General features: G+C 44.1%; 1 protein-coding gene across 1 annotated transcript in view; it reads right to left on the bottom strand.

Annotated features, from left to right (window-relative positions):
• Positions 1-13,321, bottom strand: part of LOC126336594 (uncharacterized transporter slc-17.2-like) — a 1,359,524-nt gene that overhangs the window by 819,869 nt on the left and 526,334 nt on the right. The gene's annotated exons all lie outside the window — the stretch shown is intronic.

Genomic DNA, 13,321 nt, shown 5'->3' with positions numbered 1-13,321 from the left:
CTGCATTTCCTTAGGATTCTTCCAATGAATGTGTCTAGCACCTGCTTTACCGACGACTAATTTTATATGGTCATTCCATTTTAAATCACTCCTAATGCCTACTCCGAGATAAATTATGGAATTAACTGCTTACAGTTGCTGACCTGCTATATTGCAGCTAAATGATAAAGGATCTTTCTTTCTATGTATTCGCAGCACATTACACTTTTCTACACTGAGATTCGATTTCCATTCCCTCCACTATGCGTCAATTCGTTGCGGAACCTCCTGCGGTTCCTCACGAGATTATTCCACGCACCCTGACTGACACTTTTCCATTGTTACAACCTCTCGGTATTCTACAGCACCATCCGCAAAAAGCCTCAGTGAACTTCCGATGTTATCCACAAGGTCATTTATGTATATTGTTAATAGCAACGGTCCTACGACACTCCCCTGCGCACACCTGAAATCACTCTTACTTCGGAAGACTTCTCTCCATTGAGAATGACATGTTGCGTTCCGTTATCTAGGAACTCTTCAATCCAATCACCAAATTGGTCTGATAGTCCATATGCTCTTACTTTGTTCATTAAACGACCGTGGAGAACTGTATCAAACGGTTTGCGGAAGTCAGGAAACACGGCATCTACCTGGGAACAACTGTTGTGAGCAATAGTTATTTTTGAGATTGGAGATGCTGAGTTGATGTTAGTCAAAAATGCCTTTGAGGCGTCAAAGACGCCATTGTCAACACCATTGAACGAGGTCGTGTAATAGGGCTACGAAAAACTGGATAGTGCTACTACTATACTGCGGAAAGGCTTGGCAAGAATGTAGCCACTGCACATTGTTGTTGGCAGTCGTTGTTACGGGAATGTGTGGTCACAAGAAGACCGGGCTGCGGAGTGCAAAGTGCCAATACAGAGGGGAAAGACTATCGTGTTCGGCGTATGATTCTGGTGCATCGTACTGCATCTGCAGTAGCAATTTGAGCAACATCTGGCACCACAATGACACAGCGAAATGCTACTAATCAGTTACTTCAAAGACAGCTCCGAGCCAGACTCTCTGTAGCGTGCATCCTACTGATTCCAAACCACCGCCATTTACTACTTCAGTTACGTCAAGTGAGAGATCATTGGAGGGCAGGATGGAGGTCTGTTGTGTTTCTTGATGAAAGCTTGCTCTGCCTCGGTGCCAGTGATGGCCCTGTGTTGATTGGAAGGAGGCTAGTTGAGGACCTGTGACCAACCTGTCTGCGAGCTAGACGCACTGGAACTACATGGTGAGTTATGGTCTGGGGTGCGATTTCGTACGACAGCAGCAGCCCTCACGAGATTATTCCACGCACCCTGACTGCAAATTTGCACGTCAGTCTAGTGTTTTAACATGCAGTTCTGCCAATCATAAACAGCATTCTAGTGATTGTTTTCCAACTGAACAGCGCCCGCCCACATACCGGTCCAACATGCTCTACATGTTGCCTTTGCCAGATCTGTCTCCAATGGAGGAGGCATTGGACATCATCGGTCAACTCCAGCGTCATCCACCACCACCAACATTAAACGTCCCTATATTGGCCGGCAAGTGCAATAGCCATGGAACTCCATCCCATAAACTTACAGCCGGCACTTGTACAACACAACGCATGCACGTTTTCAATCTTGCCTTCAACGTTTTGGCTGTTACACTAGTTATTAATGCATCAACATTTCACATTTCCAATGGCGTATCTCATGGTTACATTATCTGTGATCTTGCAATGTTATCTTTAAATACGTTACCTAGGCAAATGTATTCCTTAATTTTCATTACTCTACCCTAATTTAAACATCAAGATTGGAGGCCTCGAAGTACACAAAGTTAACGAATTCTGCAACTATGGATGCAAAATAACAAATAGCGGGCGAATCAAGGCAGACATAAAAAAAACAGACTGGCACTGGCAAATAGGAGATTCCTGACGAAAAGATGACTACTAGTAATATATGTCGGCATTAATTTGAGAAAGCAAATTATGAAAATGTTCGTTTGGAGGACATCTTTGCATGGAAGTCAATCACGGGCAGTGAGAAATCCTGAGCAGAAGAGTATCGAAGCGTTTGAGATGAGTTTCTACAGATGGACTCTGAAAATTAGGTGGAATAATAAGATGTCAGGACGCGTGTTGACATCGTGGTGCCAGAGAGAGCTGTGAGGGGCGAAACGTGTAGGAGAAAACTGAGACTGCAAAAATCCAACAAGTGCTAAGAACGTAGGGTGCAAGTGCTACTCTGAGGTGGAGAGTTTAGCACAGGTGAGGAACTCATGCCGGGCTGCATCAATTCAGTCGGATGACTAATGATCCGATAAATACCAAAAAAATTACTAAGGTGGCATAGGTGTTTTTTTGTCATAATGTTGGAAGATAGGGTAGAAAGTGTGTTACTGTGAACAGTTCAGTGACAACAAACCAACACCGGCAACAATATTTCAGATGTACATGCCAAAGTCGCAAGATGAAGATGAAGAGAGAGAGAGAGAAATTATATGAGGGTATGGAAAGGGTAATACAATACGCAATCAGAGACGAAAATCTAATAGTCGTGGCGGAATGGACTGCAGCTGTATGGGAAGGAGTAGAAGAAAAGCTTACAGAAGAATATAGGCTTGCGACAAGGAATGAGAGAGGAGAAAGACTAATTGAGTTCTGTAATAAATTTCAGCTAGTAAAGAGTATACTCTCTTCAAGAATCAGAAGAGCAGGAGGTATACTTGGAAAAGACCGAGTGATACGGGAAGATTTGAGTTAGATTACATCATGGTCAGTCAGAGATTCAGAAACTAGCCATAAAGAAGTGGGACACGGAAGTACTAAGGAACGACGAGATACGCTTGAAGTTTTCTAAGGCTATAGTTGCAGCAATAAGGAATAGCTCATTAGCCAATACAGTTGAAGAGGAATGGACATCTCTAAAAAGGACAATCACTGAAGTTGGAAAGAAAAACATAGGTACAAAGAAGGTAACAGTGAAGAAACCATGGGTAACAGAAGAAATGCTTCAGCTGATCGATGAAAGAAGGAAGTACAAACATGTTCAGGGAAATTCAGGAATACAGAAATACGAGACGCTGAGGAATGAAATGAATAGGAGGTACAGGGAAACTAAGACGAAGTGGCTGCACGAAAAATGTGAAGAACTCGAAAATCATTGTCAGAAGGATTAACTCGGCATACAGGAAAGGCCAAACAACCTTCGGTGAAATTAAAAGCAAGGGTGGTAGCATCAAGAGTGCAACGGGTGTTGCACTCTCAAATGCTGAGGAGAGGTAGATGGAAAGAGTACATTGAAAGATAGGTGGAAACAGTACAATGAAAGCCTCTATGAGGGGGAAGATTTGTCTGATGTGATAAAAGAAGAAACAGGAGTCGATTTATTCACGTCGACATGTAGAATGTATGAGTCTGGCGACATACCATCTGACTTTCGGAAAAATATCATCCACACAATTCTGAAGACTGAACGAGCTGACAAGTGTGAGAATTATCGCACAATCAGCTTAACAGCTCATGCAACCAAGTTGCTGACAAGTATAACATACAGAAGAATGGAAAAGAAAATTGAGGATGTGCTAAATGACGATCAGTTTTGCTTTAGGAAAGGTAAAGGATCGAGAGAGGCAACTCTGACGTTGCGGTTGATAATGGAAGCAGGCCTAAAGAAAAATAGACACTTTCATAGGATTTGTCGACCTGGGAAAAGCGTTCGACAATGTCAAATGGTGCAAAATGTTCGACATTCTGGGAAAAATGGGGGTAAGCTGTAGGGAGGGACGGGTAATATACAATATGTGCAAGAACCAAGACGGAATAATAAAGAATGGATGACCAAGAACGATGTGCTTCGATTAAAAAGTGTGTAAGAGAGGGATGTAGTCTTTGTCCCCTACTCTTCAATCTGTACACCGAAGATGCAATGATGGAAGTAAAAGAAAGATTGAGGAGTGGGATTCAAGGTGAAAGGATATCAATGATACCGTTCGCCGATGGCATTGCTATACTGGGTGAAAATGCAGAAGAATTACATGATCTGCTGAATGGAATGAACAGTCTAATGAGTACATAATATGGATTGAAAGTAAATCGTAGAAAGACGACAGTGATCAGAAATAGGAGAAATGAGAACAGCGAGAAACTTAACATCGGTATTGATCGTCAAGAAGTAGATGAAGTTAAGGAATTCTACTCCTAGGCAGCAAGATAAACCGAGTCAAAAACTAAGCAGCATGAGCCAGCTTGCCAATACTACGTTGCACCTCCTCTGGCCTGGACCCATACTATGATTCGGTTGGGAAGGGTGTCGTAAATCCGTTGTATACTCCGCTGTTGCAACATGTAACGCCGCGCGTTTAGCCGCGTGGTCACAGGCGCCTTGTCACGGTTCACTCTGCTCCCCCAGTCGGAGGTTCGAGTCCTCCCTCGGGCACAGGAGTGCGTGTTTTCCTTAGCATAAGTTAGTTTAAATCAGATTAAGTAGTGTGTAAGCCTAGAGACCGATGACCTCAGCAGTTTGATCCCATAGGATTTTACCATCACCATGTTGTGACTGTTGCTTGACATCCTGGGTAACGGCACTAGACGTCCGTGCAAGCCCCACACATCTAACATAGGCAACAAACCTGGGGATCTTGTTGGCCATGGAACTCCTTCAACATCACACAGACCGTTCACAGACACACGAGCCATGGATGGACGAGTACTGATTTGTTGAAAAATGTCGCCACGATACTGTCGCATGAGAGATAACACACGAGGACGCAGGTGACATCCCGTTGTGCCATCATAGTTTCCTGTCACTACCAGCTGTGATCCTAAGTCAGATCCGACAATCTCCTGTACTTTGACATGAGGAGGAACACTGTGCCTCTTCAAAACACCGGGAGATTGAGATCTCTCCCCATCTCGTCTCCGTACTCGCCGATGACGGTCGTACGTGATAATGAACATATGGATACCTGCATGGATGGTAACATTTTCGCTTCCCGCGCACGGAGTCCCGGGTTCGATTCCCGGCGGGGTCAGGGATTTTTTCTGCCTCGAGATGAGTGGGTGTTGCTGTGTCGTCTGAATCATCATCATTCATCCCCATTACGGTCGGTCTACCGCATCGTCCCCTACGCTCCTTGGAGCATGGGACCACATCATTATCACTCATTCATCAGCAGTCTATGCTCCCCGGTCACGCACCCCTCCAAATGCAGCCGTTTATGTGTGAAGGACGGCCTATGCAAGTCCATTACTTGCTCCCAGAGGGCAGGTGCAAAAGGGAAAGGATTACGATGTGCTCGGTGCACAATATAGCGATTCCTCCTTCAGATGGTCAGACGTGGCTGACCGGTACCTGGTCGACGAGTAAGCTTGCTCTCACGATATATCGATATTCTTTCCAGGAAATATCGATAAGTATAGGCGCTATCTTTCTCAGTAACACATTAATATAACGATGTCGAAATGGCAATATCGTGTGCCGAGATTTTTATTTTGTTTTATATTTTCCCGCAATTTTCGGTAAATATTTGAACTCTTATTTTGAAACTGTGATAGAACAAAAACTTTTACTTTCACTGTGTGAAGGAGTCTTACTGCTTCTTGAGCTTTCATCACGTCAGTCTTTCTCCTTGACTGTGTGAAGCAAGTATAGATGGCACAAAGAATAAGTCCGACTGCACTTTGGGGGGAGGGGGGGGGGGGGGGGGGTTATGGTATAACAAGATTTCCGATTTGAAGAAATAGCACACCAGTTGCGTTAAAAAACAATTTTAAAAGCAACTACAGTACTCTTTCTTCATCGAGAGAGGTGGCGCAGTGGCTAGCGCACTGGACTCGCATTCGGGAGGACGACGGTTCAATCCCGCGTCCGGCCATCATGATTTAGGTTTTCCGTGATTTCCCTAAATCGCTCCAGGCAAATGCCGGGATGGTTCCTTTGAAACGACACGGCCGACTTCCTTCCCCGTCCTTCCCTAATCCGACGAGACCGATGTCCTCGCTGTCTGGTCTCCTCCCCCACAGCAATCCAATCCAACTCTTTCTTCACATCGGCATTCCTCGAAAACATATGCTGAAAATGAAGAAATGACAAGATTGGTCTTTGTGGTGGGCTGGGACGTGTGAGGTGAAACGCTGACGTAATAAGCGCTTGGCGCTAACAACAGAAACTGCAACGTTTAGCTTCACCACGCTATTTTTGTGGTATCGATAGCTACGATGCCACAACGTAGGTGCTCTCTGATAGCTTGGCACTATGACACCGACACCGACGACAGTGCCCTCTAGCCGGCCTTGTGCAGCTCCAGATTCAGCCCATTTCATTCCTATCGGACGACCAAGCAACTTAGTTTCTACTTCATAGGAGGCTAGGTATTACAGACTTTGTTACTTCAGTTACTTCAATGATAGTTTGGCCAACTAATAGTAGCTGTTAGCGTTGATGCCTTTGCGGCTTCGCACTTACGTGCTCATCTCAGCCAGAGTTAAGTAATATTATTTGTACATGTTCATACACCAGCAAAAGAGTTTTAACTTATACGCAGTACTTCACTATTTCTTGCTCCTACTCGCTTCCTACATTCGGCCTCCCCTGCAGTTTACAGGAGCAGACCCACGCGCCGCCTACCAGGCGGGATACAAAAATTTTGAACCTAGAACTGCTAGGTCGTTGGTGTTTGCAGAAAAAAAACAGGAAAGTGGACATGAAGTGTTCCGGACAAATCCGATATGTAACGAAACCGAACGAGGGACCCATCGGACCCCTTTTACAGGTCCTCTTACATGCAGTTACCATTGTTAGCAAATTGGTTATCGCCAAGCGGGACCGAGCATCGTATTCCTTTGAATTCTTGCTCTAAGGAAGATAAGTAGGCTGCTAGCTTGTTGATGTACAGAACATGTAATAATGTCAATACTTAAATATACAGCTCTAAAACAGGGCCGTGTATTTACAATATACAGCTGATATTTTTATAGGCCGAAATGTCGATTTTTTTTTCATCGATATATCGGTTTTATTTTCTGTATGTCGAGGGCCGATTATGACAATATTTTAAATATCGATCTAATCGGTTGTACATATTTTTAAAAATATCGACAGTCCTTGTTCCCATACAGATGTCACAAAAATGTGAATATTGCATGACTGGACCAGCTAGCCAAACTGAGACCTTTTCTAACTGTGCCAGGTGCTGGTAACTGTCTCAAACGAGTCCGTAATATCTCTCTGTGCCTCACAGTGATCGCCCGTCATCTGACGCTGTCCACGCCCTTTATGTACGCTATAAGGCCTGGTAACAACACTAAACATGAACATCCGTAATGCACTTTGGTGGCTGTTATACCGGCAACAAAGTTACAACTCAAATCATATACACGCTCGCCGATGGTGCGTACATGAAAAAAATTACGCTAACATTCTACTATGTCTCCTGGATGCTTCACTCTCTTGTCAAGCATTGGAGAATAAGGTTCAAAAATGGTTCAAATGGCTCTGAGCACTATGGGACTTAACATCTGTAGTCATCAGTCCCCTAGAACTTAGAACTACTTAAACCTAACTAACCTAAGAACAGCACACAACACACAACACCCAGCCATCACGAGGCAGAGAAAATCCCTGACCCCGCCGGGAATCGAACCTGGGAAGCCGGGCGTGGGAAGCGAGAACGCTACCGCACGACCACGAGATGCGGGCGGAGAATACGGAAAAACATAGAACACAGACAAGTGTACACACTATCTGAACATCGTAGCTAGTTTGAAAACTAAAAGACTCAGGTGGTACGAACATGTGTGAAGAAGAGGGAAGAACACATTAATGAAGGAAGTTATAAATGGAGAAGCCGAATGAATGAGACCACTAGGACGGCCGAGAGCAACATGGAAGGATGATACATCTACATCTACATCTACATGCAAACTCCGCAAGCCACCTGACGGTGTGTGGCGGAGGGTACCTTGAGTACCTCTATCGGTTCTACCTTCTATTCCAGTCTCGTATTGTTCGTGGAAAGAAGGATTGTCGGTATGCTTCTGTGTGGGCTCTAATCTCTCTCATTTTATCCTCATGGTATCTTCGCGAGATATACGTAGGAGGGAGCAATATACTGCTTGACTCTTCGTTGAAGGTGTGTTCTCGAAACTTTAACAAAAGCCCGTACCGAGCTACTGAGCGTCTCTCCTGCAGATTCTTCCACTGGAGTTTATCTATAATCTCCATAACGCTTTCGCGATTACTAAATTGAACCTGTAAAGGAGCGCGCTGCTCTCCGTTGGATCTTCTCTATCTCTTCTATCAGCCCTATCTGGTACGGATCCCACACTGCTGAGCAGTATTCAAGCAGTGGGGGAACAAGCGTACTGTAACCTACTTCCTTTGTTGTCGGATTGCATTTCCTTAGGATTCTTCCAATGAATCTCAGTCTGGCATCTGCTTTACCGACGATCAGCTTTATATGATCATACCATTTTAAATCACTCCTAATGCGTACTCCCAGATAATTTATGGAATTTACTGCTTCCAGTTGGTGACCTGCTATTTTGTAGCCAAATGATAAGGGATCTATCTTTCTATGTATTCGCATCTAATTACACTTGTCTACATTGATATTCAATTGCCATTCCCTGCACCATGCGTCTATTCGTTGCAGACCCTCCTGCATTTCAGTACAATTTCCCATTGTTACAACCTCTCGATCGACCACAGCATCATCTGCAAAAAGCCTTAGTGAACTTCCGATGTCATCCACAAGGTTATTTATGTATATAGCGAATAGCAACGGTCCTTTGACACTCCCCTGTGGCACACCTGAAATGACTCTTACTTCGGAAGACTTCTCTCCATTGAGAATGACAAGCTGCGTTCTGTTATCTAGGAACTCTTCAATACAATCACACAATTGGTCTGATAGTCCATATGCACTTATTTTGTTCATTAAACGACTATGGGGAACTGTATCGATACATGGGAGACTTGCAGGTCCTGGGTCGTAGCATGAAGTTGGAGCTGACAGGAGGTGTGGAACGCTGGAATGAGTGGGGTCAAGAACAGACCGCGTTTTGTGTGGCCTACAAAGTAAGTAAGTAACCAAGCGTATTTTAATCCAATCCATGGTCCTTTTATTTTTAATTTATTCTTTTTTGTGGAGATGATGTGCCTCATACCACAAATTATCGTAAAATAAATGTAAATGTCGTGTGAGTAGGGTCTCCCGTCGGGTAGACCGTTTGTCAGGTGCAAGTCTTTCGATGTGACGCCACCTCGCCGACTTGCGCGTCGATGGGGATGAAATGATGATGATGAGGACAACACAACACCCAGTCCCTGAGCGAAGAAAATCTCCGATCCAGCTGGGAATCGAACCCGCGCCCTTAGGATTGACACTCTGTCGCGCTGACCACTTTATTTTTACCCTCATTTTGTTCGTTTTCGTTCGTTGTATCACCACTCAGCTACCGGCGGCGGACGCAAGTTATCGTCTTCAGCTTTAAATATAATCTACACCGAATTGGGGTAGTAGACTCGCCATATTATAATTTTAGGAGGGCAAGAGGACATTATTTACCATGTGACCACCTACTAGCGACGTGCTTAGCGTGCTCATGTTCGTTGTAAGTCAACCATGTAACTATGTAATCCTCTGGTTTTTATGTGAACCAGGGTTCTGACGCTGGTTAATGCCGAAACGCGTAAAATGGATTAACAAATGTAAGAATACTGGATTCTAGTTTTCTCTGCATTACAATTCTTTCACCAGCGACCAATTCAGTAAATTGTGAGACGCAAACTACACAAATTTTTCACCATGGTTGCCTCCCGTCTGGGTGTCTTATGGCATACCTGTGTTCCGTCCTACTTCGACTGTTGCTGAACTTGGGTTACAGGAGACGTCACAGCGTATCAATGTTTCTGGCAACCGCCAAAGTCAGGTCTTTCAAACTATTACCGAAGTGCTAATGGTGTGGAGATGTGGCCGTGGTTAGTTCAATCTAGTCTTAGAACAAAATAGGATGAGCTTTACTGGGGCTATGTGTACGGGAAAGGGTGTGGTCGCGGGATGATAATTTTGTAAATATATGCTGTAAACATTGGTGGTAATTTAAATTGAGTGGCAAAACGTAGAGAAAATGGCTGTCCGATTTTAAGATATGTGGTGTACGATGCCCGAATGTTGTTGCTACATGTTGCATATGACGCGAGTGTAGAAACGTCATCCGAATTATCTGTTAGAGACACGTGTGTAGTGAATGTGGTGGCAGGTTGCGAGTTAACAGACTTTGAACACGGGTTGACTAAGCGTAGTACAATACGTGCATCATAGCATATCGGAGATTACATAAAAATCTGGGATTCCGAGGTGAGCAGGTCCTAGGACCGTCCTTCAGTATCGCAGAGACAATGTTTCCACACCGCCTCACGGTATGACCACAAGCGTCTGACGAGCGGATATCGCGTCACTTCCGCAGAGCCATGCGGGGCGATCGACGGCATGCTGTGAGTCAGGTAGCCGCGATTTGAATGTGGGGCGTCTGGAAACCATTTCTACCATGACTGTACGGAGACAAATGCACCGCATAGATTTCACAGTGTGCTCAAGTCTTTTGACCAATTACTGTGTAATATACGGGATGTTCTGAAATTTCCGTTACAAGCGTCTAGGACTTTTAGAGTGTAGTGAGTACGTAATATTTTGAATAGGAACCCATGTTCGGAAGCGTGTCGTTTTCGTTCTTCGACGATTTACACGTCTGCTGAAGGAAAGAGAACAGTTCCAATGGTTCAAAAGGCTCTAAGCACAATGGAACTTAACATCTGACGTAATTAGTCCCTTAGACTTAGAACTACTTAAACCTGACTAACCTAAGGACATAACACACATCCATGCCCGAGGCAGGATTTGAACCTGCTACCGTAGCAGCAGCGTGGTTCTGGACTGAAACGCCTAGAATACCTCGGCCACAGCGCCTGGCAAGAGAAAAGTCTCTGAGTTGCCTGTTCTGGTATGCAGAAGGGTAGGTACAATGTCTGTAACAATATTGGAGGTCGTCACATCGAGCCGCTGTCATCATCATCATCATCATCATCATCACCATCATCATCATCATAAGACGTTGTGCTCATTGCTGAGCGTCGTGACCCCACAAAGCAAGCGTGTACAGCCTGGACGGTTGCCAGCTTGTCTAAGTGCCTGCTGAAGAGGTAGACCAGAGATCTTCTTGATTTCATCCATCCACCTGCTCGCTGACCATCCTCTTGGTCTCGTGCCCTCGATCTTTCCTTGCAAAATTATATTCTCTAGATTTTTTCCATGACTTCTCACAATATCGGCAAAGAACTGGAGAAGTTTTTCGGTGACTAGGAAAGAAAGGCGTCTCGAGATATCGAGTTGTTCAATAATGGACACATTTGTTCTGTCGGTCCATTTTATGCGTAGCATCCTACGCCAGCACCAAAGCTCAAACGCATCAGTGCGCTGTTTGTCTCTGGCCTTGACTGTCCATATTTCGCAACCATAAAAGAAGACAGAAAACACGAGTGTTGAGACTAGCCGGATCTTTGTGCGACTTATTATTGCTCTGCTCTGCCAGATCTTGGTGAGCTTCTTCATAGCCACTCACCCTAGCGTGATCTGTCGTCTTATCTCATCTTCACAACTTACCGTGTTGCAGGTGGTTGATCCAAGATAGGTGAAGGAATGCACGACTTCCAGATGCTTTAATCGACCTGTGAGCTGGATCTGTTCTTCTCGATCAATTATCATGAGTTTGGACTTTCTGAGGTTTATGTCTAATCCATATGCTAGACTAATGTCCTTTATTGTTGTTAGTAGATCAGAAAATTCATCTTCGCTGTTGGCTAAAAGCACAGTGTCATCAGCAAAACGGAGGTTGCTGATAGTCCTCCCACCAATTGAGATGCCTTTGGTCCAACTATCAAGAGATTTCCTAATGACATGCTCTGCATAGATGTTGCAGTGGGTCAGTATTGCTCATTTTGTGTAACCGAGAGGTCTAAGGCGCTGCAGTCATGGACTGTGTGGCTGGTCCCGGCGGAGTTTCGAGTGCTCCCTCGGGCATGGATGTGTGTGTTTGTCCTTAGGATAATTTAGGTTAAGTAGTGTGTAAGCTTAGGGACTGATGACCTTAGCAGTTTTCTGTCGAATAGTGAACTCAGAGTGGCTGCGAATGTATATTTCGTAGAGATCATAACAAGTAATTTCTACTTTCAGTAAAGTGGTGAGATAGTTGCTGATGTAGAGGGTGCTCACTGAACTACAGAATGACAGCTATACTTAGCGTACTGCAATCGATTTTACACTTTCAGTCTGCATCAACGTAAACAATATGTGAAATTTCGTATAAAATTATTACATTTCCTTAATTCCATAAAAAGTCATAACAACTCTGGTCATCTGAATGTTGTTCAAATGTGTGGGCATTCCTAAGGGACCAAACTGCTGAGGTCATCGGTCCCTAGACTTACACACTACTTAAACTAACTTATGCTAAGAACAACACACATGCGTGCCCAAGGGAGGACTCGAACCTCCGGCGGGAGGGGCCGCGCAGTCCGTGACTTGGCGCCTCAAACCGCGCGGCCACTCCGGGAGGCTGGTCATCATAGAAACAAAGACTATTTCTTTGTCAAAATATCGAAGGTTTGGATCCGTTTACGTTACCAATTAAGAAAATGTATACCTGAAGATTATCTGAAGCACGTAATGGATAAAAATAAAGTTTACTCACAAAAATTCATCATTAAGTAACTTGATGGAAAGCAGTGCTACAGTTCTGAATCCTTTCGCGGTAATTCCTATCAAAATGCCTGTCAGGAAGTAGTGGCGTGATTAAGTATACTGATTACCCTGTCTAACTAGAGGGAGAAAACAATAATTTTAGCAAACAAATATTCAAAGAATTTGAACATGAATACGCCACTGCCAAAGTAAATGCAAAGTTAATGACTGTTAAATGGGATAAGAGCATGCCAAGAGTAAATTTTGCTACTTTCTAATTCCGCAAGTGTCATACGTGGCACTTAGTTTTATAGAATGTCACCTCATATATCAATATCACACTGAATATATGCCACGACGTTGGCATCATACTGCCGCAATAAATTGTATATGCTGTACTTATCTCCTGTATGCTATTACTTAGGCATGCGCATGTATGTGAAAATTATTATATATGCGTCTCGAAACCGCTGTAAGACTTTTTGTCGTTTCTTTTAAGAGCAACAGTCTGACGAGTACACCAAAACACACTTGAACACGTTGTCATTTTAAAAGAAAAATATCGATCTAA

This window comes from Schistocerca gregaria, chromosome 2 (genome assembly GCF_023897955.1).
Source record: "Schistocerca gregaria isolate iqSchGreg1 chromosome 2, iqSchGreg1.2, whole genome shotgun sequence".
In the NCBI taxonomy this organism is placed as follows: domain Eukaryota; kingdom Metazoa; phylum Arthropoda; class Insecta; order Orthoptera; family Acrididae; genus Schistocerca; species Schistocerca gregaria.
The sequence above is the reverse complement of the archived record's forward strand: the minus strand, read 5'-3'. Positions and strand labels throughout refer to the sequence as shown.